Genomic DNA, 6168 nt, shown 5'->3' on the forward strand with positions numbered 1-6168 from the left:
CCAGGCTGGGGCCCAAGGCAGGGGGCAGCAGGAACCCTGCCCCTTCCCCGAGCAGAACCAAAACGGGCTGAGAGGCCCAACTTGGCAGCAGAGCAACAAGGCAGCATAGACAGAGAAAGGGGGAGCAGCATGCAGGGCTCCGTAGGTCCCCCAAGAAGAGCAAGGAGGTTCTAAGGCACTGACCCAGGACCCAGGGTCTCATTGCCCACTGTGCAGCCTGTTGCCCCCTTCTCAGCCGGGCCAGGCTGGTGGGGGAGACGCCCACTTCCCCATGGCACTGAGGGGGCCCGGGCTGCTGGGTTTTCCTAAGGAAGAGTCCATGTGTGAAAGGTGTAGGTGTGGTCAGGGGCAGGGCCTGGCCCCGGGGCACCTCACTAGCTGCCAGGCCGTGGCTGCCTGAGCACTGAGTACACGTCATGCACTTGGCTGAGCTGCTCGAAGAAGGGCAGAAGGGCACGGAGCTCTGTGTCACTCATGTTGTCAAACCACGAGTTCACCGGTACGGCATTGTCTGGATGGGAGACGTAGGAGGCAGGCGAGTTGTCCAAGATAAGCCCCCGCCGCAAGTCTCGCACAGCCTGCTCAGGTCCTTGACTAGTTGCCCCGGTGGAAGACACACGGCTCATGAAACAGCCATGCGCGGAAGGCTCCCCACTTGTCCAGCAGGTCAGCTACTGGGTCTGCATCCTTGGCCAGAAAGTGAGCAGCGCGCACTCGAAGAGCATGCCCATTGGCTGCAGAAATGCGTCCACATGGGGCTGCTTCAGCACGCAGGCCTGGTGGCCAACCCCATCCATCTGCACCGGGATGATGAAGTCAGCGCTGTTCACTGGCTGGAAGGAGCTGTGCACCAGGGTCTCATCCAGGTCCATGGCCACGCAGATCTTGTCTGAGTCCTGGGCCTTGGCCTCATGGAGCAGATACTGGACTGGGGTCTGCTGGCCACCATGCACTTTGGGAATAGCTCCGTTTTCCTCCGCAAGCAGGGGTGCCCCACTGTGGGTGGGCAGGGCCTCCCCATCATCCCAGCAGATGCAGCAGAAAAGTGAGTAGAAGATGCCCCACTTTGGGGCTTCTAAGAAGCGATGACTTCTGGTCACCTTTGTCCCACAGTGGCCCCGCGCCTCCTTGTTGTTGATCTGAGTAATGATGGCTGAGCTGTTTATTGGGGCTGGCGCTCTGGCCCCGATGCCGGCTCCAGTCGCCACTCGGGCAGAAATCGGGGAAGGGAGCAGGGGAGGGAGGGATCCCTGCCAGCTTCAAAGGGGAGGGGAGCCAGGTTCTTAGGGGGAAGGGGAGGGAGGGTGCCGGGGTTCTTGTCCCAGCATTACAAAGGGTTCTGCAATCTGGAGAAAGAAGCTGATGCATAGATGATTAAAGAGTCCAAGGACGAAAGATAATTTTGAAAGGCATTGGGGGTCAGAGGAGCTTCAGCTAAAGGAATTGAAGACTACCCCTTGTCTAAGGACCCCATGCTATTTATTAACACAATTTGTCCTAAGGCAAGGTAGAGATAATACCATTCAAAGGGTAGGGGTTTACAGAAGCATTGTCAGTTTTAGGAATAGCCTACAGCTGTTCAGGTGTTTGGTCAACAGGAGGTAATAACATGCAGATTAAGATGCTCTGAGCTGTCTGGCAGTAGACAATCCTATTCAGGTTTGGGGAAATGCCCTTCAGCCATCCCAGATGATTCAGCCCTGCTGACATGCTGGAATTGGCTTCAGGCAGGAGGGGGCGCAGAGGAAACTTTGTTAAAACATGGAGTTTTAATGTTCATGCTTTTTTAAGAGTTTTGATTACTTCATATTGAAAATGTTCAAGGTATGGTGGAGTGAAAAAGAAAGTATTATTTATTAAAACAACCTGGGTTAAAATCTCAGCTCTTCCACTTGGCAACTTTGTGACTCAGTGTTTATATCTATGTGTAGTGAGCAAAGAAATACTGACCACATACCAGGCTGTTATCACACACACACACACACACACACACACACACACACACACCTCAAAACAGTTCCTGCTACAAAAAGAACACCTGATATATTCAGTTCTTCTCTTTCTCTTATACTCTTTCATTCTCTAAAAGTGCCTCTAAAGTACCATGTTCTTGCTGTGGTTTTAGTGTCTCTTAGTTCAAAATCATTCTGCATTTCAAATTAATTAATGGTAGGTGATAACTTTTAACATCTATTGCCTTTACTTTAGATCTTAGTCTTAGAATAAAGCTATTACATTAATTTACTCATCAAAAGCATTTGTTTTCTAGCATGAAAAAGGTATACTGGAAAATATGGCTATAGAACTTGGTACAGAGCATAGTATTATCCTATATAATAAAAGGCTAATATGCAAATCAACCGAACAGTGGAACAACTGGTCGCTATGACGCACTGACCACCAGGGGGCAGATGCTCAATACAGGAGCTGCCCCCTGGTAGTCAGTGCACTCCCACAGGGGGGGCACCGCTCAGCCAGAAGCCGGGCTCACGGCTGGCGAGCACAGCAGCAGTGGTGGGAGCCTCTCCCGCCTCCATGGCAGTGCTAAGGATGTCCCTGGGTGAGTGGGCTTAAGCCATCAGTCGGACATCCCCTGAGGACTCCCAGACTGCGAGAGGGTGCAGGCTGGGCTCAGGGATCCCCCTTGCCCAAGTGCACAAATTTCGTGCACAGGGCCACTAGTCCTTTTATAAATAACCAAAGCTATAGGAAATGGGAAAGGAGAAAGGAAAAGTTGGGGAGACAGAAAATTAAGTGGAAGTATATTATAAAATACAGTAAGACATATACATCTTAAGAATCATGAGAGTAAAATAAATACATTGTTGGATAGTTATATATGTGCTTAATGAACAGAGTAGACAATTAAGCCAATAAAGTTTTGTTTTAGTGTTTTAATGCTTCATAGAGAAACTGAAATTGGACTTGCCTGAAAGAAAAGTAAGATTTAAATGGGTGAAAAGGAGACAGAAGGTCATTCCAGAATAGGAATAAAGTAAGGAGATAAGAATTTCAAAGCTACTTGTAATGTGGTTTTTTATTATTTTTCATGCATTTTCTTTAATATGAAATGATTCTCTAAACTAATGTAATATGTCAAGTGAGCTGTGTCCTTAATGGATCAACACCAATGTCAGCTGAATTCCCTGAAGATGGATAAAGCAGAAAATACTCAAGCAATATGATTTGCACAAAGTGTCCTCTTGATTTTATCTTTTAAAAAGTCATTTAAAAGTTCTTGTAACAAGTAAAAGAAATAGTTCGTCTTTGGAAAATATACAAATTCTACCAACATTACATTATAATTTTACTATTAACCAGAGCAAAATATGTGGAACTTGCTTCTGCTGGCAAATTCTAAAGATAAGTTTCCTTATCTTTCTATTCAAAGGTACTGTTATTCAGAAATGGCTCTTGACCTGAAAGTTTGCTATGCTAGTTCACATAAACTGATCACTTTCTGGTGTCTGTTTTGGTAGGTACTCTAATTTTAGGAAAATTTCTATAGTTTTTCAGATGCCAGTCCTTAATTTTCGATCATTTCAACACAGTTCTTTGTACAATGTCTGAGTTCATCTAACACATTAAATTTTTTTTGTTATGTCCTATTTTGACCCTATCAGTGCAGTGCAGATTTATAGAAAGCAGAACCTACTGGATGTATTACTCTCCTGTGACAATGGGTGATGCCTGAGATGCTGGATATGCCATTTTTAGAGCTGTTTTATGTGAAGGGCGAGATACTCTGAAAATAATGTCTCCCAAGAAACCCTCATCCTGAAAAGTTCTGCTGCATAATTCAGATTGGCTACAAATGTCTGCAATGAAACTCTGGGAGCATGGGGAAGTCTCTCTCCCTTTGACACAGCTTAACTTAGTAGTTGAACCTTCACTTTGTAACATAGTTTTTCCCGTTCATTGTAGATGATGGCAGAGAAAACAATACGTCTCTAAAATAGTTAATATAGTGTTCATTCATTTACAGAAGTATAGCACCCTGGGAAAGATAGTAAATTTCATTTTAGGAAATTTCATTTTAGGATTTAAGAAAACTGTTAAATTGTACTTAACTCATTACTACTTAAATGTATTTGACCACATTTTTTTTCCCTTTTCTACATCACATAGTAATATGCAGAATTCATGTTTGATAGAACACATCTAAGTTTTGTGAAGACTATCTATACTAATAAAAGGGTAATATGCTAATTAGACCGGACGTCTTCTGGATGTCCTTCCGGACAAAGCCACAGTGGTGGGGGCCAAGGCAGAGGCAGTAAGGGGCTATCAGGCCGTCAGGGGGGCAGTTAGGGGACAACCAGGCTGTCTAGAGGGCAGTTATGGGGCAATCAGGCAGGCAAGTGGTTAGGAGCCAGCAATCCCGGATTGTGAGAGAGATGTCCGACTGCCGGTTTATGCCCAATCTCACAGGGCCTAAACCGGCAGTCGGACATCTCCCAAGGGGTCCCAGATTGGAGAGGGTGCAGGCCCGGCTGAGGGACCCCGCCCCTTGCATGAATTTCATGCACCAGGCCTCTAGTCTTAGATAAAGCACAACAAGTACATTTATGGTAACCCTTTTCAGGGCTTTTTATTTGTTACCTTGAGTCAGGCATCCTCAAGTTGGGGTCTAGTATATGGACCATGTCCCAAGTTTCTATTTTTTTTTAATATATTTTATTGATTTTTTACAGAGAGGAAGAGAGAGGGATAGAGAGTTAGAAACATCGATGAGAGAGAAACATCGATCAGCTGCCTCTTGCACACCCCCTACTGGGGATGTGCCCGCAACCAAGGTACATGACCGGAATCGAACCTGGGACCCTTGAGTCCGCAGGCCGACGCTCTACCCACTGAGCCAAACCAGTTTCAGCAATGTCCCAAGTTTCTTTATGTAAGAACCACTTTTCTATAATTTTCACAATTTACTATCCATTTTCTTACCCAGAGAAGGTCATATAATGTATATGTCATGAAACACAGAGAAATATGATTGCATTACTATTCTTCTTACTATTAATACATGTATCTTTTTTATTGAGGTATAATTTGCATACAGCATTCTGCATATGTCATACATGTAAAGCCCACCTCTGTAACCATCATCTAGCTCAAGAGACAGAATATTATACTTACCTGGTAAGAAAAGGAAAAGACAGATTTCCTCAGACCTTTCAGGACCACATTATTTTCTCAAAAAGAATAGTAAGCAGAGGTCAGGAGAAAATTCTATAGAAACACGGCCAAGTTGCACTTAGTGGACTTATTCTAGGGAACAGACACTGGAGTAGAGGTTTGGTTTATTAATTGCACCAATAGGCAGACTGCAGATCCCTTCCCTTCCCCAAAGCTTTAAATCTAAGAAATTGACCAGCAAAACTGTGGAGTGAAATTCATTCAAACTGTCTTTCAGCAAGTGTTCATGCACTAAGGTTACTTCCCTCTGATTCCTGATTTTTTTTGTACACCGGGAGTGGGGTTGGAGACATAGTGAAAAATATGAATCGATTTGTCCATAGAAGCGTTCATTGTTCGGGAGGACGAAGAATGATGACTGGCAGTTGTAGGCAGTGTTTCTGAGCAGCAATGGAAGTGGCAGACCAGGACAGTTCTTTGTTTGGAGCAACATATGCATAATTTGAAAACACAGCTCCATAGTTTCTTGTGCTAGCTGTAATTCCCTTTCTGTCTGGTTGTATGGCCATTTAAAATTGATTTGGGAAAAGCTAATAAGGTACAGCCAGTTGTCAGTATCTTAACTCACTACTTATAATAGCTATAAAAATTCATGCCTATTATGTTCCCACCATTATGCTTAGGTTTCAAATGACATAATCCCTAAATCTTACCTCAACACTATGAAGGTATTAGTCCTATTTAATTAATGAAAACCAATAGAGAGACTAAGTACCTTGCCTTACGTTGTACCAATACTAAATTGAGAAAACAAGTTTTAACTCTAGGCACATCTGGTTTAAAAATCAAGGTCTTTGCAATTTAACATGCACCCTATGATTTCTTTGGGTTTTGTGTCCCTTAAAGCAACACTGTGAATTAGGAAATGTTTTCATTTCACAGAGATGCAATCACTGAGGCCTGGCCTTTGGACCCAGGTCAGAAGACCTGGATGTAATACATTTTGACTAACCCAACAGCATGTATATGCAT

General features: G+C 44.1%; 1 pseudogene across 1 annotated transcript; it reads right to left on the reverse strand.

The window, feature by feature from the left end:
* Window positions 1-374: 374 nt before the first annotated feature.
* On the reverse strand, window positions 375-4646 carry LOC307107890 (carboxy-terminal domain RNA polymerase II polypeptide A small phosphatase 1-like; annotated as a pseudogene). Its single transcript has 2 exons — window positions 4603-4646; window positions 375-1257 (listed from the first exon to the last, which is right to left on the reverse strand). The product of its transcript is annotated as a carboxy-terminal domain RNA polymerase II polypeptide A small phosphatase 1-like (transcript).
* Between the last annotated feature and the right edge of the window lie 1522 nt (window positions 4647-6168).

This window comes from Cnephaeus nilssonii (assembly GCF_951640355.1).
Source record: "Cnephaeus nilssonii genome assembly, chromosome: 12".
Classification (NCBI taxonomy): domain Eukaryota; kingdom Metazoa; phylum Chordata; class Mammalia; order Chiroptera; family Vespertilionidae; genus Cnephaeus; species Cnephaeus nilssonii.